This window comes from Ostrea edulis, chromosome 9, assembly GCF_947568905.1.
Source record: "Ostrea edulis chromosome 9, xbOstEdul1.1, whole genome shotgun sequence".
NCBI lineage: Eukaryota > Metazoa > Mollusca > Bivalvia > Ostreida > Ostreidae > Ostrea > Ostrea edulis.
The window spans coordinates 24559381-24586769 of record NC_079172.1 but is presented as its reverse complement, the minus strand read 5'-3'; the positions used below and the strand labels follow the sequence as shown (position 1 = coordinate 24586769).

The following is a 27389-nucleotide window of genomic DNA, read 5'->3' as shown; positions in this document are numbered from 1 at the left end:
TTTGGGATGTTTTTGAAGTGTTTATAGTGCATGGAAGATCTAGTGGTGATTATGAAGGCAAGTATACTTATGTATGTCAAAATGACAAAAGTGTTTTTTATCATCAGAAAACTTATTGGCTACATTATGTGACTTTAAGGTTTTGGATTGTGACAATTCTGACCACTTTCCTATCAAATGTTATTAAATGGCAATAGAATAGAGACTGAAGTGGATTTTTGTAAAAGGAACACTTATGGGGATGAAATTGTTAGATTTAAATGGGATGATAAAAAGTGTGCTCTATTTCTAAGTTTTGATAGTGAACATATTAAAAATTTACTGTTGGTTTTTAATAGACAGAACAAAAATGTATTGAAAATGCAGTCTTGACTATGTGTAATACTTGCATATTGAAGTTCTGTGCAGATGATATGTAATAGAAAACCAGGCAGAAATTAAATCAACCAGAATGCCAAATTGCTAAAGGCAAGAATAGCACTACACTGAATAGATTCAGGAAAACAAACGAGGAGGAAGATTTAAAGTTATACCGATCAGAGAAACAGTATTTTAGAAAATTGTGGGCTTCCAAGCGTAAATTTTTAAACAAACGCAAGTGCAAACGTGTCTTGAAATTGAAAATAAAAACATGTGGCAGGAAATAAAAAAAAACTAAGTAAAGGCAATGATTCTAAAAACAATATATCAAATGATCAGTGGTCTAAATATTTTTATAACCTGTTAAACTCAGCAAATTTTGAAATAGACGAGGTTTTTTCAGAAGAGGTTGATCTGTATCTATCAAACTCTACTGGAGGAAGTAATACAATATCTGTTGAGGAGCTTAAGGTGCCTATTAACATTGAGGAAGTACATGAAGCGATGACACAGATGAAAAAGCACCTGTTACTAAACACAATCAGCATAAATAAAGCCAAATTTGGACGTATCATAGAGATCATGTTCAACACAATGAAATGCGAAGATAACGAACAGTGATCAATCTCATAATTCCTATAAACAATACAAAATAGAGAGTTGGGCAAACACGAACCCCTGAATATACCAGAGGTGGAATCAGATGCCTAGGAGAAGTAAGCATTGTTTATGCTGATTGTGTTTAGTTTTTACAGGACTGGTGTTCTCGGTAATGACGAAGCATAGACATAGTTATGTATCTTAATATGATTGGTCCAATTTGGCTAGTGTGAATTTGTGAGGCCACATAGCATCCATTCACAGGCACTTAACGTTTTAAATATCTATAATAAAAAAAATTGTTTTCCTGTAAACATAATATTGACAATATTATGTTTACAGGAAGACAATTTTTTTTAATTATAGATATTTAAAACGTCAAGTGCCTGTGCATCCATTGTCCTTTTATAGACTATTGGTTATTTTTTATCATGATAAAAAGTAAATATTGTGGTTTTGATTTTTACATGGCATCAAATTTCGCGTATTTGTCAAACGTACAGTTTTACCGATGCGTAATTCAATGGGTAAACTTTCTGTACTTTCCCTTAATGATAAAGAACTGTACGTGGTTGATCAGTTTATATTCTAAGTTTTTTCTGATGTTAATGATAGCAAACATTAGAATCCAACGAAATATATTAAAACCACGGTATTGTAATGTAAAATCGATAAACATATACCAACATGATAAGGATTAGATAGTGACAAAATATTTAATAACACAATACATCTATTACAACAATTATGAATATGCACTGTACAATCGTCTTTGTCTTCTATATAATCATGTATCACCGTGCATGTACATGTGGCTTCGTCCTGGATTTTATACGTAGTTTCGATCTTTCCAGTGTGGTCTTTTTCGAAAACTCAACATGTCCTCAAGTGAGCGTACTCCAGCTTCCGTCTTTAAAATCAATTTCACTCAAGTCCTAAAAGTGTTCATTTTATAATCAAATAGACCATACCAAATCTTCTAGATCGACTTTGGTATACCTACACATGAAGTAAATCTGACCTATTATGAAAACAAATTCTACCATAGCTTTCAGATAGGAAATTTGTAATTACTTGCTTCAAAATGATTTTATCAATTATTTCACATTTTACAGTCCTTGAAACAAAGACAATTAATACATAAAATCTGAAATGACATACTGATGATGTTTATAGTATAAATCAATGGTGGTTGACATTAGGAAAAACTCAAGTTTAGTTTCCAAAGGAACGTTATTTCAGATTTTTGCAGTTTTACGCGTGTTCCCAATTTCACAGAAATTCATGGAATAGATAACATTACAAATCTTCCTAAGGAGATTAATGTAACTTTAAAATAACTTTAGATCAGTAAGGAAAGGCGAGGATTTGCATTATATCCGTGTCAAATGGATTAGCATTGATCATCTCAATTCAGAGTTAGTTAGTTACTATTAACCCAAAGAATGAAAAGGTGAAGATAAAGAACAGTGATCAGTTTTATAACTCCTTTGAGAAATACACAACAGAGTTTGGTAAACACGGGCCCGGGGGATAACAGAGGTGGGATCAGGTGTCTGGAAGAAGTAAACATCCTCTATTGACCGGTCACACCTGTTGTGAGTATCTTGATCACGTAAACAGAGTAATCTGTTGTCAGACACAGTGTGCCTAATAACTGAAACACGTCAGACAGCATTTGACCCAATTTGTATTGGCCAACTAAAATATAATCCTCTATTTTCACACTCGATATTACTGTTACTTGTCCCCTTGAAAATGGTAAACGTATCTATTTTCGTTCCGTAAACGCTGCATAATTTGAAATAACTTATGTCCATAAATTGTAGATAGCCTAACATAGATTTGCAGAACGAGTAAATATTATTTCAATTACGTATCTTGATACATGTAATTATTTTTTCGATTTTGAATGCTTATGTACACATCTCCTAAATTACCATTATTAAAGGTATACCACAAGACAGGCTAATGATATAATATAAATGTTGTATCCGCCTGCTTACTCGTTATAGCTACAGTATGTACATCAGTGGATTTAACATCAAATCTAAATCACATTCTCCACAGAAAGGTCTTTTAAACACATTTAACTCAACATCTGTCACAAAATATACACTTAGTAGCAGCTAGCTTTACATGAATTCAACTGAGAAATGCGGTGCACTGCTTTGCCCCAATAACAAAATCAATAGACTTTGTGGAATAAGAATGTGAACTATCAAATATATGAACCAAAATCACAACATCAACTCATAATCACGATGGAAATAGGAACTTCTCTCGCTTTCAATCTGTATATCGATCAATAGATGATAGATGATAGATCGATCAATAGATAGATAGATAGATAGATCGATAGATGGATGGACGGACGGACGGACGGACAGAGAGGCAGATAGATGAAATGAGGTCAAATGAATAAGGATATGCATGTATAAAAGCAATGGGATGACCAATGATACAAACAATAATTGATAACTATTTCCTGACTCCCAATGATAACAGACGTATTTTCATAGCTCATTCAAAAACCTTACATAAACAATACACATTCATTCTACTAACATTTCTATGTAAATATTTATTTTGTTGTCTGAGGAATGGACAGGATGTCACGAAAATTTGACAATTCCAAATTGTTCGTGTCATTAATCATTTTAGTTTTAGTGCCCTTTCTCTCTCCCTCTCTCCCTCCCCCACCCCCCACACACAGATATATGCATGTATATACATATATAACACTTTGAATGATAGTGTATAATTTTTTTCACAATGCCATCAGCAGGGGACTACTTTTGAAGACAGAAAAATGTTCTAATACTTATCCTCTGTAGGTGTGACAATTAATATTAGTTCTGTGATAAAAACTTGTACAATATAATTTAAAGTAGCTGATATACATTGAGGATTGCAACATCATTATAGTGATAACTTTACATATAGACAAGCATTTCAAAATGTGAAGATAAGAATATCAATCATATGGTCAGATTTCTGGATGTACATAAATCTTTCTATGTCTTTCTGGAATGCTACAAAACAAAAATAAACATTTAATAACGACAAAAATATGTTTTACAACATAAGTTTGATACTTTATCTGCATTGTATGCACGGGGCACTTAGCAAAAATTCAGATCGTTATTTATGCAAGGTGAAGATAACGAACAGTGATCAATCTCATAACTCCTACAAGCAATACAAAATAGATAGTTGGGCAAACACGGACCCCTGGACACACCAGAGGTGGGATCAGGTTCCTAGGAGGAGTTAACATCCCCTGTTGACCGGTCACACCCGCCATGAGCCCTATATCCTGATCAGGTAAACGGAGTTATCAGCAGTCAAAATCAGTGTGCCAAGAACGGCTTAACAATCGGCATGAAACACGTCAGGCAGCATTTAACCCAATGCGAGGTTGTACTGACGAAGTACATCGTTATAACGACCATAGAATTTGCGAAATGCTGACTTCAATCGAGACTGTTGAAATCCCTGTACCATCAACTTGTTTGTCAGTAGCTTACCTCGATTTAAAAACTGACTATACCCAGAACAAGCTCTTGCATATCGAATCAGTTGAGATATATAAACACCATATGCAGGTGATAATGGAATATTGCTACACAAATATGGGAAGTTGACGATGGAGAAGCTGAAATCATCCCGTTTGTCATACAGTTGAGTTATTATTATACTTCATGTAAAATATTCGAATCGGATTAGCCAAGAAACTGTTGAAAGAATATGTTTTCCTCTAAGAATAGAATGCGCGTGCTCCAGGGTGATAGTATCTAGCAGCGGGTTACATTACTTGACAACGGGTGGTATTATAAAAAATATCACATGCGTAAACTTTAAGCACGTGCGGTTTGCCCTAGATTGTTTGATGACGTCGTTTGAGCGTTTGTAATAAGCACGAATACCTGCATTGATATACAAATCATCGCATGACAGTGATTGATCAAAATTCAAGAGACATTTACTACCAAACGGTTTGTTGCTTATATTATATAATAATATTTAGTAAGATAAATCATATATTACATGTAGTTGAGGGTAACAATCACCCCTCGGAAAATAATTCTAGGGGATGAAAATGTTTAATGTTACTCTCAACTACATGCAATATTTATATAGTATCACAAAAAATGGCGATGATAGCGTTCATAATGTAAGTTCATCATACTTATATTTTTGATTTGGCGTTCTTCTACGGGTCAAAATTCTCGTCTCTTTAATTCCCAGTCACGAATTGTGTTCTGTACGTCAAGTGCTATGAATACGAAATGACAAAATAATTAAAACATCGTGTAAAATGTTTCATACATGTATGTCCTGCAAGCCAAATATTAATGATTTTCGTAACACATTGATCGCACATGACGAAGTTGTTCATTTAGAAAACAGAAAATATTTCTGAATTTTGAATCGAGGAATATATTTAGCACAATTCTGCAAAATTTTAAAGACTGTAAGATAACCTGTCAGACTTCTTCTAAAACATATATAAATAAACTTTTGGGGGGGGGTGTTATTTTATTTCCCTTGCACATCGCAGACGACTGAAAATTTCCAGAATATATTGGTGCGTGCAGTTGCACAATAAAAGGTGAAGATAATGAACAGTGATCGATCTCATAACTCCCATAAGCAATGCAAAATAAAGAGTTGGGCAAACACAGACCCCTGGATATACAAGGTGGGATCAGGTGCCTAGGAGGAGTAAGCATCCCCTGTCGACCGGTGTGTCCAGGGGTCCATGTTTGCCTAACTATCCATTTTGTATTACTTATGGGATTATGAGATTGATCACAGTTCGTTATCTTCGCCTTTCATTGTCAAAGCCACATTTTGACCAATGAAAGTTTTATTTGGACTTAACCCTTTACTCTTTCTTCGATTGCAATTACGGAATACAATACACGTGTATACTTTGCACAGAAAGCAAAGATAGAAAAAAGGATTAAGTTTGTGGAAGCAATCCTTGCCGTGAAATACTCTTAGACTGTTCCACAAAAGGATTTTTTCCACAAATACATTCGCATAATGATAGATTATTCAATGTACTACATGATTGAATAATTGCAGGTTAGAGTAGGCTCAAACAAACTAGGAAAAAACAAAATGTTATATTTATCTCCATGTCCTCTAAACATCCTGCAATTGGAATTCCTGATTTGATTCTATTCAGTATGTTTTGGTTGTTCGATTAAAATTCATATCTTTTATCACCTGTTTTGTACGCTGCTGTAAACTGAGGTTGGTGACCAGAAATATCTTCTTATTTTTTAAGTTCATAAGTGCCCGGTTTTAATATTTGAATTATCAAATCTTGAAAGGTGAAGATAACGAACAGTGATCAATCTCATAACTCCTATAAGCAATACAAAATAGAGAGTTGGGCAAATAGCAGAGATGGGATCAGGTGCCTAGGAGGAGTAAGCATCCCCTGTTGACTGATCACACCCGCCATGAGCCCTATATCTTGATCAGGTAAACAGTGTTATCGTAGTCAAAATCAGTGTGCCAAGAACGGTCTAACACATCAAACAGCATTTGACCAATGATAGGCTGTACTGGCAATCTAGATGGTTACTGTATATCATACAATAAAGCCTCGCAGACATTTTCTCAGCCACCCACAAAGTATGATTTTCACGGCATCTGAACTTAATGAATACTATAATTCTCCGATATATAAAATATAGTGACGACCTTAAAATGTAAAGAATTATATATCATTTCACTGATTGTCATTTTGATTGGAATGAAACAATCTAATATGTGCAAATTGTTTGTGTAGAAATAATACTTCCTCAATAAATCTCTATGTGACACAAACTCTTTGGATATTATGAATCTCTAGCATGAGTTGTCACTTAAAATCAGCACAGACAGAACGTCACTCTGGAATTCTAGATAAGTCAGTATGTTCATTGGGTTTTGGTCATACACAGAATGAACAATGAAAAGGGGAAACTGACGAACAGTGATAAATCTTATAAGTGCAATAAAGAAAGAAAGATTATGAGTAGAGCAAACATGGACCCCTGGAAAAACCTGAGGTGGGACCAGGTGCTTTGGAGGAGTAGGCACCTACTGCCGACCAGTCACACCGACCGTGACACCTGTATCTTGATCAAGTAAACGGAATAATCCGTAGTCAAAATCAGAGTGCAAAGAACGGCCGCAATTTGAATGAAACATATCAGACAACATATTTCCCAATGATAGGTTGTTTTGGCAAATTCGATCGTTATATCGACCATACAATTTGCAAAATGCTGACCTGAGACAAAGACGCAAAATGATGCCACAACCTCCATTAAGGCTGTCAATGAACTTAGAAGCTCGGGTACGATAAAATAAATGGCAGAATACGACAAATAAAACGGATATCATGGGATTTAGATGAAATATATCAGTAGGACTACATTAGACTGACGAGAATTTCGCAGAAATTCCTTCGATAAAGTTGGTTATATCCTATGAATCGGTCTTAAAGCTGTTTGTTTACATGTTTTGTTGCACACCTTTACATATATTAGTATCTCACAAGTGGTCATCTTAACACCTTACAGAAGGTAGAAATCGACCGTTCAGAACGACTTATGAAGGTGATCAGTTGGAAAATAACATAGTTTGGATAAATTATTGGTTCTGTATAAATATAATTTCATTCTAGAAAGGGCTATGTACATAAGATCTATACAAGGTATCCACACTTCAGGTGCCTGTGCTTTTACCCTATACGGATTAATTCGCAGCAAAGAATAATTTTATATTACATGGCAAAATGAAAAACAAATCGTCGATTTTTATTCTAGTTGTTTTCTGTGTCTCCGTTTACATACAATAGCTGATTGTGTTGGAAAATGAGCTTGGCTTAAAAGAAATGATATTGACGTAAACAAGTTGAAATCATGAACAGGATTATTTTTTCATGTATACAACGGATCAGTATTCTATAGATTAATAGAAAAAAAAGAATTGCCCCACTTTAATAGTAAAAAAGACTGCCCCCGTTTAGCACACTTCTGGACGGGTAGGTGAATGTTTGTGTGCGAGTGTATGTACTTGAGAACAAGTGAAATGTAGAAACTTCTTTTTTCATTATTGATAAAAACAAAAGTCTAGAAAAATTTCTAGAAAAACGTCTCTGATCTAACAGAAGACTTATAGCAAACGGATCTGTTGGTAGATGAGCAAAGGGAACAAGATCAGAAACGAAAATAAAGACAATGACACTAAATCGAACAGTTGGATGATGTTTCTGCATGGCAATGAAATTAATAGAAGAATTTACTTTGGTTCAAAGAAGTAAATCTATGAAACATGGGGAAAAAATAAAGAATGGAAATAATTTTTGTAGCAAAGATAAATAGTTTAAGTTTTTAACAAAAATAATGGCATGGACTTACGAAACAACTCGATACGCCAGGAACTAGGATCCGCCATCAATAATTCCGTTTGAACTCCAATTTCTAAGGTTGAAATGCGACCTAGAATTTAGAACAGAAGTGAAACACCACACAAAAATACATTCAAAAAATATATTCGCCATTGACCTTCCGTTTTCATTTTGAAAACTGATACATGCCAATGACTTTGAATAAAATGTTCGTACTGTTTGTTTTCTCGTACCATACGTTCCGTAAGTTACCCCATGACTTGAAAAGATGTAATTCTTCACGTAAGTATACCTTTCAGAAAAAAGTCACAAAATACACAACGAATTTTGAAAGCTGGTTCTGAATTTTGGTAAACACCACTCTGATGCTATGCACAAATACTTTGAAGTTGATATGAAAAGGGTGCCGGAGTTCCCCATTGATAATTTTTACCCAGTCTTTGGTGACCATCTCTACCAACATTATGTCGGAATAATCATGGGATAACTTCATTCTTCGCTGACCTGTATTTTGTACCCAAGTTACCAAATGTAAAAACAATAAACCATTTAACATAAAATTCTACTTTGTATTTTAATATATTCGCATAATCAATCTATATTACTACCAAAGTTCATCCAGAAATTCCGTATACTTCCCAAGATATGCAGAAATTAATTCGGAAAAATGCCTATTATATTTTGGTCGACTTTTAGCTGGGCCCTGGCACTATACGACTAAACAGAATGTTTGAGCATTGCAACAAGCTATTACAAAGAATGTGCAGCATAAGATATCGTTTCTAAAATGAATTTCCTACTAGTTTGAAAATACGGATGTATATTTCATTGCTGTTAAAAAATTTAGAAATTCATTTCAAAATTAAGGATTATCTTCCTCATGCATAGCTCTTATCCTTAGTCGAATTTGACTCCATTTTTGTTTTTGGCACACCGTTTTCCCGTATAATGGCTCTAAAACTTCATTGTTATTTCGGATTTCAAACATTTCGGTTGATCATCACCGAAGAGACATTATTTGTCGAAATGCGCATCTGGTACATCAAAATTGGTACCTTATAAGTTTTACATTACTCCAATTCATAAAATGAAGTCCGTAATAGCTCCAATTGACTGAAAATTGTAAAACCGTCTGTACTTTCACTATAACAGTCCTTTTGATCGGTGCCACTAACTACCCAAATTAACATCATTATTATAAATCGTCAAACACCTGTGATAATGTGGTTTAGATAAATATAGACATAATAAGATGAATATATAGGAATACAAAGTAGAATTCTATGTTAATTGTTTTATCGTTTTTATATCGGCTAACTTGGGTATCTTGTATTTAGAGTTCTATATCTTTACTCTTTATATAGTAAATTCGATCCCAAGTGATGTAATAGCATGCGGTTCATACACTCTACACGTTCAGTCTAAATATTGCACACCTGCCCTTAAGATTTGTTACGGCGGGATGATAAAAATCCGTGTATGAGCAACACGTACTGTAAATAATTACTTACTTGTCTTCGCCGTGTCATTTGAAGGTGATGACTGTATAGATTGCATTCTGAAATATTAATTTAAACGATGAAATAAAATGAAACATTTAATACATTGCATTTTAATGCTATACATTATAGCACGTTATTCTTAATATGATACTCAAGACAATATGACATACCTACGATTTTAGAAGATACGATAGGATTACACAAGAAACGATATGATTAGATGTAACAAACAATACGATAGGATTACACAAGAAACGATATGATTAGATGTAACAAACGATACGATAGGATTACACAAGAAACGACAGGATTACATGTAACAAACGATACGATTGGATTAACATGTAACAAACGATACGATAGGATTACACAAGAAACGATATGATTACATGTAACAAATCACACGATAGGATTAAAGCAATATGATAGTAAATACCAGAGGTTGAATGAATATCTAAACAATGAAAATGTCTACATCTGCATATTCATGCTGTAGTAATTTTTATTGAAGTTATTTGAATAGATAAATCCATATGTTCGCCTTTCATAAAACTAATATCAACATTATCATTTCGTCATACTCCTTTTCCTTAAAAATCAGTCCCATGTTAGTAAACTTTTCAATTTGAATAAAATCAGGTCTGGAGGTTATAAAACTTTTTGGAGCATATTTTCACACTCAAACTCAAACACAGTGCTCTAAACCGTACTCATGAAAGGTGAAGATAACGAGCAGTGATCAATCTCATAACTCCTATAAGCAATACAAAATAGAGAGCTGGACAAACATGGACCCTAGGATATACCAGTACTCAAAAAATTAATGTTATAAAACTTATATAAAATCATTCTCATACTCAAATGGAGTACATGCTCAAGATTTTTCGGGTATGCTTTGGAGCTTGCTCTGAGTTGTACTCAAAACAACTATGGCTGAGTTTGATTATGAGTATATTAAAGACTTTATAACCTCCAGAAAGTATATCGATACATGTATAAGTATACAACTCCGTGTTCTCCCGGGTAGAACTCGGAGTAATAGCGTGATTTCAAACCCGTCAGGAGTCAAGTGATCAAAGTCACTACACAAAAATATAACTAACTGGAGTACTGTATCAATGTATCAAGACATATTTCATTAAAGACATATGAATTGATTAATCATTTTCATAGCAATGTTATCTACTCCAGGAGGGGTTGATATTGTAAGGGGCATTGTCTACCGAATTCTGTCATATTACATGCATTTCTGCACTAGTTCTGGCTGACAGTAGTAGTGCTACCTTATCAATATTACGTTATAAATGCCGCAGCTGCTCTATATTAAACAAATACACAAATTCTGTATCGCATCATATAGTAGAGTTGATTTAAGTTATATAAATGGCATATCTATCTATCAGCTGCCCTGGAAAACTACTTTAGCCTCAAATTATTCACCATTAAGGGCAATATTTATTTCCCTTGGTATTATCGATATCTATTGTAACGTAGGTATTAGATAAGTATTTCTAGGCAGTAGTTTTAAGGGTAACAATCGCTGACTATGACACCCCAACCCCTGCAACAAGTATTTTAGATTTGAATTAATAATCAAAGTGGTTATAAGTATGTTAAAACTTCTCTTTCCTGTGAAATATTAGGCTTTGAATCAAATTCATGTAGCATCCTAACGGTTCACATTTTATATAAGATATTTTCCATTTGTATCATAAATCATTTTGAAGCATATTGAAATTAAATGAAGAAAATCAGATGTGGGGGTTACCGATCGTGTATTGTTACTAAAAATAGATTGCAAAATGGTGTGGTGGTGTTTGTAACCAATTCTCCACAAAATAAGTCATTTGAAATTAATGACCAATGGATCTAAGTTTTTCATAAAAATCTGTAATCATTGCATTCACTAATAATTGCTTCAACATTTGATATTGATTGAGCGTTTCACGTTATTGGAGTCAGTAGATTAAAAAAGTAATACCACAAAAGTATATATCATACAGCATAATCATTCCACCATTTAAGAATCGGTACTCATATTTCATAAAACCAGACCCCCACCAAAACTAATGATGTGCCGTGAATGGTGAATGGTACGTGACCTGGTAGTGATTGTACATGCATAAAAGATGTTAAAAAAAAATAAATAAAAAAATAATGAATGTTGCAAGTAAACTTTCTTGTATATTTATATAGACACGCCTGATAAAAAGGAGTACAAATAGTACTGAATACAAGTAAATCTTGGATGGTTTATGCGCATACAATACGCATATAACACTTACTGTTCTAAAGGTGACAGAAGAGTTACACTGTGGCCCGATTCTATCTAATTCTTAAGTGCATGTGCATAATTCTTATCTTTCGAACACAATATTTCAATAAATAGCATTTTACCGCTTTTCACGGCTTTGTTGAGAATTCATTGGAACATCCGGGTGTTGTTCTCCCTCCTGTTTGGGATCCTTGTTTATCTCAGACCGGGACTTCATTCCGCAATAGCTGGTAAAGCTCGCTAAAACAATTTTTACAATACTGCCTTTATAATGAGTAATAGAAACATTGAAACTGTGTGATTTTACACACTATTCATATATATTTTTCGAGAGATTCGAATATTTTCAGGGGAAAAAAAATGAAATTCCCTTCAGGCTTAAAATGAATTTTCATTATCCAAATTCACTGTAACATAATCTTGCAAAATACAACAGTGTGTGTACTTCTGAAAGACAAGGGTAATATCAGTATACAGCGTTCTAACTTGTGTATTTACACTTGTGCATTCTAATTTTGCAGTTGTCAAAACATATTGTACGCTAGAATCACGACGTTGGAATTATAAATAATGTGATAAGATGTAATTTAACTTATCAATCAAGCCCTAAAATTTGCAAACGTTTCTTAATAGATATAGTTGCATCAAGTATCCCCATTTTTCAAAAGAATCTACCTTTGAGATTTGAAAGCACGTCTGACAATAATTGTATAGACCATGGTTAAATAATTCACACTTACCTATAGAATATCAGCTGGATACAGTGTTGCTTAAGTTTTCACACGCAATATATACCGACATGTTTACTGCTGCTAATTAATCATTATCTACAAATGTCACGTGAATAACATACTCATATGAAATCCACACACCTTCTTTTTCGTGAAGAGCTGTTTGCAATAATTTAACTATATAGGGCTATGTTGGGGAAAACATTTATTGTTGAGTAATAAAACTGGGGAAAATAGTCTTTTCCTTTAGGTAGACTTAATTCATTTTTGTGACAATTTGTATAGTAACTCATAGTTCTATCTACATGTATTTTTGATAATGAGTTCGTATGAAAAACAAAAGCATTGCTGCCTGTGATTTGCTTTCCATTTGAATGATAAGACAGACGAGTTTCAATTACATATTATTATTAAATTACAATAAAAACAAGAATATGTAACATTTTCTATTATTGCTACACACACTATTCTGTCTACCAATGCGCACATGTGAGCAAAGTATGCAAGGTTTGATTGCTCGTCTTTCAATTTGCGTTTGGTATTTTTTTTTTTTTTTTTTTTTTTTTTTTTTTGTAATTTAAGATTTTGTCTTTGATAAACTTATGTTTACGTCTTACGTGTAGCTCTTTATGACACGAGTGAGATTCATCCGAATAAACTGAGAGCAAGGTACAGTACTAATACGAGTGAGATTCATCCGAATAAACTGAGAGCAAGGTACACTACTAATACGAGTGAGATACGTCCGAATAAACTGAGAGCAAGGTACAGTACTAATACGAGTGATATTCATCCGAATAAACTGAGAGCAAGGTACAGTACTAATACGAATGAGATTCATCCGAATAAACTGAGAGCAAGGTACACTAATAATACGAGTGAGATACGTCCGAATAAACTGAGAGCAAGGTACAGTACTAATACGAGTGAGATTCATCCGAATAAACTGAGAGCAAGGTACAGTACTAATACGAGTGAGATACGTCCGAATAAACTGAGAGCAAGGTACAGTACTAATACGAGTGAGATTCATCCGAATAAACTGAGAGCAAGGTACAGTACTAATACGAATGAGATTCATCCGAATAAATTGAGAGCAAGGTACACTAATAATACGAGTGAGATACGTCCGAATAAACTGAGAGCAAGGTACAGTACTAATACGAGTGAGATTCATCGGAATAAACTGAGAGCAAGGTACAGTACTAATACGAGTGAGATTCATCCGAATAAACTGAGAGCAAGGTACAGTACTAATACGAGTGAGATTCATCCGAATAAACTGAGAGCAAGGTACACTACTAATACGAGTGAGATACGTCCGAATAAACTGAGAGCAAGGTACAGTACTAATACGAGTGAGATTCATCCGAATAAACTGAGAGCAAGGTGCAGTACTGTTACCATTTGTACAATTAGTTCAACTAAACATGATAACTTTACCTCGGACCATATAACGGACAAATATCCGGAAAAAGTTATTCATGAATGTTAGTGTCTTGATATATTGGTTATTAATTTAACCAATCCAAATGAATGTTAGTGTTTAGGTATATTGGTAATCAATTTAACCAATCCAAATGAATGTGCCTACACCTGTCGAGTGTTTTCAGTACAACGTAAATTGGGGTGAGTGTTCGTTTTAGATTCCACAGAGCAATGCTTTATCAATGAATTCAATATTGTCACCCTTATGATAACAATAATGATAATAATAATAGAATTTATAGAGCGCCTTATCTAAACAAATTACTCTAATGTGCTTTACAAGGGTAAGAAGAGGAATGCAACGATGAAACACAATTAAATGAACTTCGTCATCGAAAACAAGTTTTTAAGACTTGCCTAGATGGTCGAGCAGTCTAGTGCGCTGATTACATGTTGCTAGGAGATTTGGTTCCACAGGTCGTGAGTTCAACAACACCGGGTAGGGGCGGAAGGGAGTATCCAAATGAAGTGAAATTTTCTGTGCTTTATATTAAATACTTCTTCACTTAGGGCAGTTCATTGCTAAATCCGTGCTATATATATATATATATATATATATATATATATATATATATATATATATGAGTGTCCGTTTCTTTGTTGTATAAATCGGTGTAATATAATTGCCCTCTTTAGTGATCAATAACTCCAGAAATGGTAAATTGTTAGTACTCGCTTCCATTGCGAGTTGGATTGATTCATGCAAATGATTTAAAATTGAATGAAATCTTTGTAAATTTCTATTGGTTTTCGTCCAAAAAATGACGCAATCATCTAAGTAATGTTTCCAGTTTTCAAATATGTATTTTCCAAAGTCTGTATTAAATATTTCCCTCTAAATATTCCATAAAGGGGGTGTCATATGAAAGCTGCTTTGGTACCCGTGGCAGTTCCATTTGTCTAGGGGTACAATTGGTCGTCAAACCTTCAAATTCCTTTGAAAATCTTTCTTTAATTTCTGTAGGATGCAACGAACAGTGATCAATCTCATAACTCCTACAAGCAATACAAAATAGATAGTTGGGCAAACACGGACCCCCGGACACACCATAGGTGGGATCAGGTGTCTGGGAGGAGTAACCATCCCCTGTTGACCGGTCTCACCTGCCGTGAGCCCTATATCTTGATCAGGTAAACGGAGTTATCCTCAGTCAAAATCAGTGTGCCAAGAACGGCTTAACAAATAGTATGAAACACGTCAGACACATCAGACAGCATTTGACCCAATGATAGGTTGTATTGACGAACTAGATCCTTATAACTACCATAGAATTTGCGAAATGCTGACTTCAATCGAGACTGTTGAAACCCCTGATATTTCATAATTCAGTGCTTTACTGCTTCTATGCCTAAATCGTGTGGAATATATGTGTATGGACTAGAAACATCGAAACTGAAAAATCGTTATAATGACCATAAAATGTGTAAAATGCAAACGTTAAAACGAAACTTTAGAGAATCAATTGAGAACAGTCATGAGAGTATTGAGATATGCACGTAAAATATTGTTTTAATTGGTTTCCTGGCTGGTACTATTATTTCACTCATTGGTGTTTTATGTTTCTTTAAACAGCTATTTACACTGAATGATATTGTGTGAGAACATTGAGGAAAAGCTAAGCATTATTCCTCTTGAATGTCATTTCATAAATAGATGTATTTTTTACATATAAAAACGAGAATGTAATTCATTCCAACAAAATGTTTTCAGCATATGTATATCATTGCAAATCGCGGTCCTTTCATTAACTTAAATGTCCCATTATAATTCATTCTCACAATAAAGGATCAAATTGGATTGAACAACGACATGGATTGTTCATTTACCAGATATAAAATCGTTTTATTCTTTTATTTCATGAAAACAACTCATTTCATTAGGAAATCTCCATCTAAAATACTAGTATAAAAGGATTGATAGTTGGGCAAACACGGACCCCTGGATACACCAGAGGTGGGATCAGGTGCCTAGGAGGGGTAAGCATCCCAATGCATTAATAATTGTTAAGAACAGTGTTACAAAATTTTATTCTGTTGATTTCTTGTCAGTTGCAGCAAATTATTGAAAGTTTTGTTTTGATATGTTAGTATTTCAATAATAACGTCTATACAACATTATCACCAAACAAGCCTATGGTTTCTCAGTACTCTGATTTAATATTGCATATTTCCAGGTGAAAAGTATGGCGCTCCCCTCTTTCTCTCCTACTGCAGTAAAATCATCCCATTTCCTATTATTGAGTGAACAGATCCTCATCTGCGTCATGGCATTTGCTATTCTTAATATTTTTATTTTCAGAATTTGATAAAGATGACCAAGATAGATTGGCATGAGTGTTAATTTGTTGTTTTTTCAATTTGAACAGAGCTGCGTTTGTTTTTCACAGGGGCTCGGTTTCCATATAGTGTGTACAACACACATCCTTTGTCTGAAAATAAATATGATCAAAACATTAAAGGTAGGGATTGATAGGGCTTGAAATATGTCTCCTATGCAGTCATTTTACTATTTTCTATCACTTTTAAAAAGGTAAAATTATTCAAATGACGCAAATTTTAGGGGGTTTTCGAAAGAAAAAAAATGTAAGTTCTCCGAATAAAATTAATTCAATAAATCAAAAGATTTTGTCATTTATTTATTATCGTTTCTTTTATCGTTTACATTTTTCTAAACAAGAGACCACTATTTACCTTAAGTTTGAAATTTATGGGGAAAGCCCGCTGGCTGCGTCCCTCTTAAATCCGACACTGGGTACTTATATTTGAGAAATATGATAATTTTAATAGCATGTACTTTAATATTTCCACAACGTAAAAAGTGATTTAAAAAATAAGTAGATAATTTTGCAAGAAGAGCAATAACATTTTACATCATAACTTGTTAGATATGGTTTAAAACAATCTTTCACAGGATTGTATATCTTACACCAAATTCTAGTTCAGCAGTCATGATATAGCATTCATCAGGATTACTTTAACCAAGTTACATTGTCTAATTACCTTGACATAGTGCGCAATATTTGCACAAAGAGCGATTTAATTAAACAGTATTTTATTTTGACAATCCATAATAAGATTAGACAGCAGAGATAGTCTATATAATGTGGAATATATAAGTCCGTTCCGTAGCCATACTTTTGTTTCATTAAGTAAGTAGTCAATCAGTAAGTTAAAAAGAAAAGAATTATATTGGATCTACCTATGTGTTCTTGTTCTTCATCTTCTTTCATCTATAGTCCAGCTGGATATGTCATTACTGGTGATGTTTATATAATTGAAAATGAGAACCGCAAATCACTTCTAATAGGTTCTAAATACAGAAAACCTCGGTCTTTCAATTGACGACAGAACTTCATCTCTATTATGAATTCTGTCAAAGACTATGCCAGACAATGGGCTATATATGAAAAAGAAAAACTTGATACATTGTCAGAATGCATCAAAAGTATATGAGGGATATGAAATTCCCGCATTAGACATATCAAACAGCAGAATGTGCCACGAAAGGTGAAGATAACGAACAGGGATCAATCCCACAACTCCTGCAAGAAATACAAAATAGGGAGTTGGGGAAACATGGACCCCTAGATATAACAGAGGTGGAATCAGGTGCCTAGGAGGAGTAAGCATCCCCTGTCGACCGGTCACACCCACCGTGAGCCCTATATCTTGATCAGATAAGTGTGCTAAGAACGGTCTAACAATCAGTATGAAACACGTCAGACAACATTTGACCTAATGATAGTTTGTATACCCTTTGATCGCTGTTCGTTATCTTCATCTTACCCTTACAAAGAAAGATACATCGCTGAATCGACTAACTGCTCTACCAAACCCTATCCTCCTCATGAAAACATTAACAGATGTGAAGGAGATACCTCAACCTTACTGTGCCATATTCCAGACGTGTTGTGAATTAAATTTGGTTTCTAAAAAATTTTTGAGAGAAACTATTAGTAAATTTGAAATTGCAAATTTTTTACAAATCAACAACATCAATTTAACTTTTCAACACTTTATCCAACAAATTAAAGACCATACTTTTTGACATTATAGACAGCTGCTTCTTCAACAATAATGGGAAAAGGAAATATTCATGTCTAGTGATCAGTCTTCTAAAACATTCTTTGTTAAACACCACTCTGATTCCACGCACAGGTACTCTGAAGTTGAACTAAAATTATGCTGGAGTTACATGTACTAATTAAAAATCTTTTCGTAGTTTTTGTTAATCAGGCCTTCCAATAGTCTGTTGGGATTCCCATGACCACGAATTGTGATCCTGTATTAGCGTACCTGTTTTTATATTCTACTGAAGCAGAGTGTATCCAAAAACTTCTTCATGAAAAGAAAAATAGCTTGCTGTGATCTTTAACTTGACATTTAGATACATGTATATCGACGATGTTTTATCTATTAACAATAATCTTTTTCATTCATATGTCGATTCGATATACATGTGTCCCCATGAACCCGAAATAAAAAAACACCACAGAGTCCTCCACATCTGCTTAGTACTTTATTTTATTGAAAATGGATAGTAACTGCAAAGTAACAATTCAACTTGATGAGGAAAGGGGTGATTTCAGGTTGTCTATCGTCAAATTCCCATATCTATGTAGCAATATTCCATTATCACCTGGGTATGGTGTTAATATCTCTCAAGTGCTTCGATATTCAATAGCTTGTTCTGCGTATTAACAGTTTTTAATTCGCAAAAGGGTACTAATAATTACATGTAGGCTGGCATTAATCATAGCCTTGTTGTTGAAAAAATGTTTTGAAGTCTCGTTTAAAGTCAGTATTTCTCAAATTCTACGGTCTTTATAACGATATAGTTTGCCAATGTAACTTATCTTCGAGTCAAATGCTGTCTGAAGTGTTTCATACGTTCTGTTTGAATTTCCATGGACACGAATTGTACTCCTTTCTTAGCTGACCTGTTTCTATAATCATATGAAGCAGAATTTATTCAAACACTTCTACGTGAGAAGAAAAAATCTCTTGCTGTGGCCTTCAATTCGACATTTAGATATATCGACGACGTTTTGTCTATTAACAATAATAACATTCATATGTCGATTCGATATATCCCTGTGGCCTCGAAATAAAGACACCACAGAGTCGTCCACTTCTGCTTCATACTTAGATATTTTATTGAAAGTAGACATTAACGGCAAACTGGCAACTCAACTGTATGACAAACGGGATGATTTCAGCTTCTCCATCGTCAACTTCCCATATTTATGTAGCAATATTCCATTATCACCTGCATATGATGTTTATATATCTCAACTGATTCGATATGCAAGAGCTTGTTCTGGGTATAGTCAGTTTTTAAATCGAGGTAAGCTACTGACAAACAAGTTGATGGTACAGGGGTTTCAACAGTCTCAATTGAAGTCAGCATTTCGCAAATTCTATGGTCGTTATAACGATCTAGTTCGTCAATACAACCTATCATTGCGTCAAATGCTGTCTCAGTTGTTTCATACCGATTGTTAAGCCGTTCTTGGGACACTGATTTTGACTACGGATAACTCAGTTTACCTGATCAGGATATACGGCTCACGGCGGGTGTGACCGATCAACAGAGGATGCATTCTCCTCCTATGCACCTGATCCCACCTGTAGTGTGTCCAGGGGTCCGTGTTTGCCCAACTATCTATTTTGTATTGCTTGTAGGAGTTATGAGATTGATCACTGTTCGTTATCTTCACCTTGTATAATGTCTCTTCAGTGATGCTCAACCGAAATGTTTGAAATCCGAAATAACTATGAAGTTTTAGAGCTAAATATAGCCAAAAACAGCGTGCCAAAAAAGTAGAGCCAAATTCGTCCAAGGATAAGAGCTATGCATGAGGAAGATAATCCTTTATTTTGAAATGAATTTCTAAATTTTATAACAGCAATTAAATATACATCCGTATTTTCAAGCGAGTTCGAAATAGCAAATGTCCGTGACAGACCAAACATTATTTACGTAAATAGTTTGAGTCACAACGTCTCGAGAGACGCAACGTATAACGCTGTCACTTTTTCTTCTTGGAATTACTGTGGAATCATTTTCATTCGTGGGAGCTAATGTTTATAGGTAAGCAGTGTTTTCCTCGTTCGTGGGGACGTAATTTTGTGGGTAGGTGATAAGATGCTACTAGCAGAGATAACTCTACTTTGTTTTTAAAAAATGTTCAAGTACACGTAAATTCGTGTGTAAGAGTGACCCACGAAATCCACGAACATCAATCCCCACGAACAATGACGATTTCACAGTATATAATAACTATAGGTTTTAGCTTTCGAGAATCTTCCTTTAAATCACGAGAAATCCATAAAAAAATTAAATCTTGAACGTTCCTTAGTATGAATTTAACAAATCAGTGACTAGAATACAATAAGAATCAAATTCTGTATATGTATTCATGTCTTCATTTTATTTCCTTCCTAGCTGCTAAAATTTCCATTGCTCCAAACGTGTCAAATTTATCATGTGTTTCATAGAATTCTTGAAGGGTTCCTTCTTTCTTCATTCGCGTTACTTTCCGTATCATCTCTTCAGTTTCCGTCTCTGTACAGGTTCCAAAAAATGATGCATTTTTTCTCCATGATTCACTCAATATGCTTTCAGGGTTGTTACACCCTGCCAAATCTGACGGGATTAATGTTGTGAAAGCCGATTTGAGTGAAAAGCCAGCGTCTTCCAAAAGAGTTTTGTGTTGTCTGTGACTGGGTAATCTTTTAAGCCATCGTTGTGTGTTTTCCGGCATGAAATCCGTATACCAAAGTGCACCCAATTGCTTTGGTGTCGCTGTAGTAATTGTTAAAACCCCTCCTGGCTTGAGGATACGATAGGCCTCCTTCAATGTTTTGAAGACTTCTGGAAATGATTCCCCATCAGGATTTTTTTCTAAATGGTGTAAAACCTGCAAATGCAAGGTGAAGATAACGAACAGTGATCAATCTCATAACTCCTACAAGCAATACAAAATAGATAGTTGGGCAAACATGGACCCCTGGACACACCAGAGGTGGGATCAGGTGCCTAGGAGGAGAAAGCATCCCCTGTTGACCGGTCACACCCGCCGTTAGCCCCATATCCTGATCAGGTAAACGGAGTTATCCGCAGTCAAATCAGTGTGCCAAGAACGGCTTAACAAAAAACCCAGAACAAGCTCTTGCATATCGAATCAGTTGAGATATATAAACACCATATGCAGGTGATAATGGAATATTGCTACATAAATGTGGGAAGTTGACGATGGAGAAGCTGAAATCATCCCCTTATCTGCAGTCAAAATCAGTGTGCCAAGAACGGCTTAACAATCGATATGAAACATCTGAGACAGCATTTGACCCAATGCCAGGTTGTATTGACGAACTAGATCGTTATAACGAACATATAATTTGCGAAATGCTGACTTCAATCGAGACTGTTGAAATCCCTGTACCATCAACTTGTTTGTCATTAGCTTACCTCGATTTAAAAACTGACTATACCCAGAACAAACTCTTGCATATCGAATCAGTTGAGATATATAAACACCATATGCAGGTGATAATGGAATATTGCTACATAAATGTGGGAAGTTGACGATGGAGAAGCTGAAATCATCCCGTTTATCATACAGTTGAGTTGTCAGTTTGCCGTTAATGTCTACTTTCAATAAAATATCTAAGTATGAAGCAGAAGTGGACGACGTTGTGGTGTCCTTTATTTCGAGCTCACATGGATATATCAAATCGACATATGAATGAAAGCTATCATTGTTAATAGACAAAACGTCATCGATATATCTAAAAGTCGAATTGAAGGTCACAGCGAGGGATTTTTTCTTCTCACGTAGAAGTTTTTGAATAAATTCTGCTTCATATGAATATAAAAACAGGTCAGCTAACAAAGGAGTACAATTCGTGCCCATGGGAATTCCAACAGACTGTTGGAAGACTTGATCACCAAAGACCACGAAGATATTGTCAATGAGGAACTCTAGCATATTTTTTATTTCAACTTCAGAGTACTTGTGCGTGGAATCAGAGTGGTGTTTAACAAAGTAAGTTTTTGAATGACTGATCACTAGATATGAATATTTCCGTTTTTGTTGAAGAAGCAACTGTCTATGATGTCAAAAAGTCTAGTCTTTAATTTATCGTGAGGAATGGTCGTGTATAGTGTTGAAAAGACAGGTTTTAATGCTATTGATTTGGGGAAATTTCTGTGATTTCAAGTTTACTAAAAGTTCTTTAGAATTTTTTAGAATCCACATTTGATTAACACCACTTCTAGCATATGTAGTCACACAGTAAGTTTGAAGTTTCTCCTTCACAGCTGTTAACATTTTCGTGAGGAGCAAAGATAGGGGCTTGGTAGACCACTTACTGGATCCAGCAATGTATCTTTGTTTGTAAGAGTTTTTATGTAGTTTAGGAATCCAGTATAGGTACGGTAACTCATATTCATTCGACCCATTGACTGGAATATTAAATGTGTCTAAAACTGAAGCATGGTTTTGAAGAATTTCGTCTTTTGAAAGGGCAGTTGGAATATAAGTATGATTACCAAAAGTGGAATCAATGCCAAGTTCGTTTAAAATACAGTTGTAATAATGAGCCTTACAAACAAAGACAATGTTGTTACTATCTTTGTCAGCTGGAACCAAAACATATTCCTCATGTAACATATCTAATTCTTTTATCACTTCTGGTTCACTAAACACAGAAGGATAGATGGTACGTACTTTTGTTTTCATGTGTCTAATGCGGGATTTTAATATCCCTCTTATGCTTTTAACCCATTCTGACAATGTATCAAGTTCTTTTTCATATTTAGCCCATCGTCTGGCATAATCTTCGACAGAATTCATAATAGAGATGAAGTTATGTCGCCAATTCAAAGACCGAGGTTCTCTGTATTTAGGACCTTTTAGAATAAGTGATTTGAGGTCTTCATTTTCAACTATATCAACATCACCAGTAATGACATGTCCAGCTGGACTATAGTTGAAAGAAGATGAAGAACACGTTGGTGGATTACGTATAACATGGTCTATATCTAGGCACTGCAAAATTTGTTTATAATTAAAAAGTTTGGATGCAATAGTAGAGGTTTAGGAAATACAGGGTGTAGATTTGAACTTGAAATAAGTTGGAATACACGACTGAACCCTTTTATGGCGAAAAATGTTGCTTATGTTGACAGCATCTATTCCATTGTTTGTAAATTTGAGCTTAAGGAACTGCATGGCGGCATGATTTGGAAGGAATATCATCCATGGTCCGTGCTGGTTTATAGAGCCTGTGGTAGGCAACATCCATAATCATAGAGTTCAGTCTATGTTCAGGTGTTGAAAAATCCAAGTATAGACTAGCCATAGCTTCTTCAAATAACGTGTGTAAAACCCTCAATGGAATAGATTAAAGTTTTGTACGAATATGATGTGGACCCATTGTCTGTTGACGTGAGGCAAAAGTGAATCAAACGTGACATCATTTATACTTGGTCTTTTATATGAACGATGTCCGTGACTGCGTTTTCGTCTTTGGGTATTGGGAAAGAGTCCCATCACATTAACGTTATTTCCTTGTGGACTCGTCAAATTTCCCACATCATATACATTATCATTGCATCCATATGGAAATACAGTGCCTAGGGTCCTGATCCAGTGATCTTTTCGTTGTCTACGAAAAGGGGTGCTTAATGTAGGATTGTTTGTGTGATGGTAATTTTTTTCTAAAATCCTTACCCTCATGGACAAGATGGAGTGGTCCGGTGCATTAAAATGCTTGTAAAGAAGTTGGTTACCACCATTATTAATTTGAAATCTGTGCCCCGATATTCTTTTATTAAGTGAACCCTTGGTTTCTCCCACATAAATTAAGCCACACAGGTTACACTCAATGGCGTAGACAACGTTAGAAGATTTACAAGTAGATTATCAAACGTTTTGGCACAGAAACAAATTATACTTGTTTAAATTCTTTATCATACATAACTTTAAAAAATCTATATTCGCATAAATTTTAGAATATAAAGACTATTAAATCAATACACATACCAAATTTATCATTGCAGCATCGAAAAGATTATCTTCGTATGGCATATGGGGCAGAACTACTTGTTTGAATGACAACATAGTTTTCGGATGGTCAGAGGGCAGCTTTGCTTTTGCCTTGGCGAGCATTCCCTCGCTGGCATCCATCAAACTTAGGCTTCGTGGTTCAAACTGGAGAAAATATTCTGCATAGTTTCCTGTTCCACAACCGATGTCGATCATATCCATTTCCTAATTTGAAAAATTATAGAAAAAGTGAATTTTACTATAAGGTAGGGATTGCGAAGATCCACTGAACTTCTCTTATTTCCACAGATGTTGTAGCTGGCTGTAGTAGAAGAACATCATGTATATATTAGTTACGCTTTATATGGTAACTATGGTGTTACTGTTCGCAGAATTAATTCCCCTATATATAAATTATGCATTTGGTACATGACATATACAATTCTTAGAAAATTTCACATCCTATTATTGTTAAAAGTTTTACTTTATATATAACTAATATCTAATTTCTCCCTGAATAAGGTCAAATACGTCAAAAAATGTAAAAGATCCTAGTGTGCGGAACACCCCATGTAGTGAACATTTTGCGGAATGCGGGGGTGGTAAATTTAAAGTGTTCCCGTTCTTTAAAATGTGGACTGAAAATGAAATAACTCGCAAAGCCAAAGAGGACTATTTTATTAAACTTTTCAATCCAAGTCTTAATAGAAAATAATTATTTGAATAATTGAACTACAATTTAGCATAATATTTTTACAAAATAGACAATTACCAAACGCTACCGGTTAACGTTATTATGACGTCATAAAGGACTCGTTTAATTGACGTCATAACAAAGACGTTACTAAACAATTTTTGTATACATATTTGAACTGCCTGATGAACCATGCAGACATGGAGAAAGCGCTAGCAGTAAATGATTGTTTTTTATGGAATGTGTCATTCTGATTTTCAATATTTATATATATATATATATATATATATATATATATATATATATATATATAAATGTCACTAATATTTCTCGAAGGTATCAATCATGGTTTTATGGGTATGTGAAAATATGACACTATGGTTGCTATAGTTACCTGCTGTACACATTCCGGAATAAATGCTACAGTAGTTTTAATTAGAATAAATTATAATTATCAGTGGACATAGATACAAATTCAACTTGACTAAAATATTACACTTCAGTTGATTTTTGTTTAAAATTTCACATGGAACGAAGGTACAACTGTTTTGGGGAAGCACATGGTGTTTAGGTCTTATTCACCACTAAACGTAAACAAGAGGCCCGCAGGCCTAAACGGTCACCTGAGTATCTGAGATCATATATAGATTATATTCACATTTTAAATCGACAAACGTCTTCTACCTCGACCGTACCTCGACGACCTTCTCCAACGAAAAGTTAAGAAATGATTCTTCCGAAAACTTGCTGACAATAAATTAATATAGATATGTTCCTTTCTATTACCCCTACATCTTTTGTTACCACTTGCCATCTTATCTCTCTCTCTCTCCTCTCTCTCTCTCTCTCTCTCTCTCTCTCTCTCTCTCTCTCTCATTTTTTTATGAGTAAAGAAAAATAGTTTTAAAAATATTCTAAAAGAAATAATGCAAAATGTTTCTCCTTTCCAATAGTGCGTTCGTTGACCTTGTGGACTTGCAGGTTGTTATGCGAGGGGCGAAAAAATCTCTGATGAGTGTCTGTAAGAACAAGGATAATTTAAGAAGGTACGAGTGTAGAATTTAGGGCTGTAAGTTTTATGGATATAGTACATCCATTTGATTACATAACGGAGAATTCCGACTGAAAGTAGAATGAGGATACAAGAAAAAACATCATTTTTGAAAATACATGAGGGTCTGAACTACGGCGTTGCACAGTTCAAATGATAGAGCACCTGATTAGACATTCGGTAAGTCGAGGTTCGAATTATGGTTTGGTTCGTTGCTTCACAATCACTACTTTATACATGGTGCTGTTCTCTGTGCACTTTGACATCACCTTCATTAGCAGGTTTACAGTGGCGGATTTAAGGGGGCGCAGCCGGCGGCGCCCCCCCTAAAATGTTCCAATTTAAGGTAATTCGTAGTATTTGCCTATCTTGTCTAGAAAAATGTACTAAACGATAAAAGAAGTAATAATTTCTTCCACTCCTGACGAAATAAATGACAAATCTTTTGATTTCTTGAATTATTTAATTGGGAGAACTTAATTTTTTGCAAAAACCTTTAAAATTTTACTAATTTCGCCATATCAAAAATGATAGAAAATAGTACAAATGACTTAAATAGGAGACATATTTCAAGCCCCATAAAATCTGTAAAATCCAAGAGCTTCCGGTAGCTTCGTCCCTGGGCCCCCACCAGGGCTTCGCCCTGGACCCACTGGGGGCCTCAAAGCGGCCCCCAGACTCATAAAATGGCGACACCGTAACCGCAATTCCTGGATCCGCCCCTGGTTTAAAAGATAGATATATTGCATTTATAACAACATTTATTCTTCCATGAACCCGATGAGATGTTACCTTGACAGTCTTCCCTGTAAAGTTCTCCATCATGCTCTTTACTATATAAGCCTCAGTGGCCCCTCTCGTGGAGTCGTACGATTTTGAAACTTCATCGTAATTCGCTATTTTGCTCATTATGTTTGGTGATTTCAACCTGTAAAGAAAAAAAATCACACTTAATACTGCTTCATTTGTTTTTTTGTGTCCATCAACACTTGTTTAGCATAGCACATCTACGCTGTAACTGTGAAAATATAATTGTAACTCTACAGAATCATTTATTAATATCCATATGTTTGGGTTTATTTGCGTACATCATTTAAATAAATGTTCGAGACCAATGTCGGAAACATGTGTTTCACACGTACCACTGTAACATTTTGTCTGGTCTCACCTAATTTCGTCCCGTGGGGATCCAGGTTATAATAGTTCCTCAGTACCC

General features: G+C 34.8%; 1 pseudogene; it reads right to left on the bottom strand.

The window, feature by feature from the left end:
- LOC125658183 (uncharacterized) overlaps positions 1-27082 on the bottom strand; it is a 39094-nt pseudogene extending 12012 nt beyond the window's left edge.
- Positions 27083-27389: the final 307 nt, after the last annotated feature.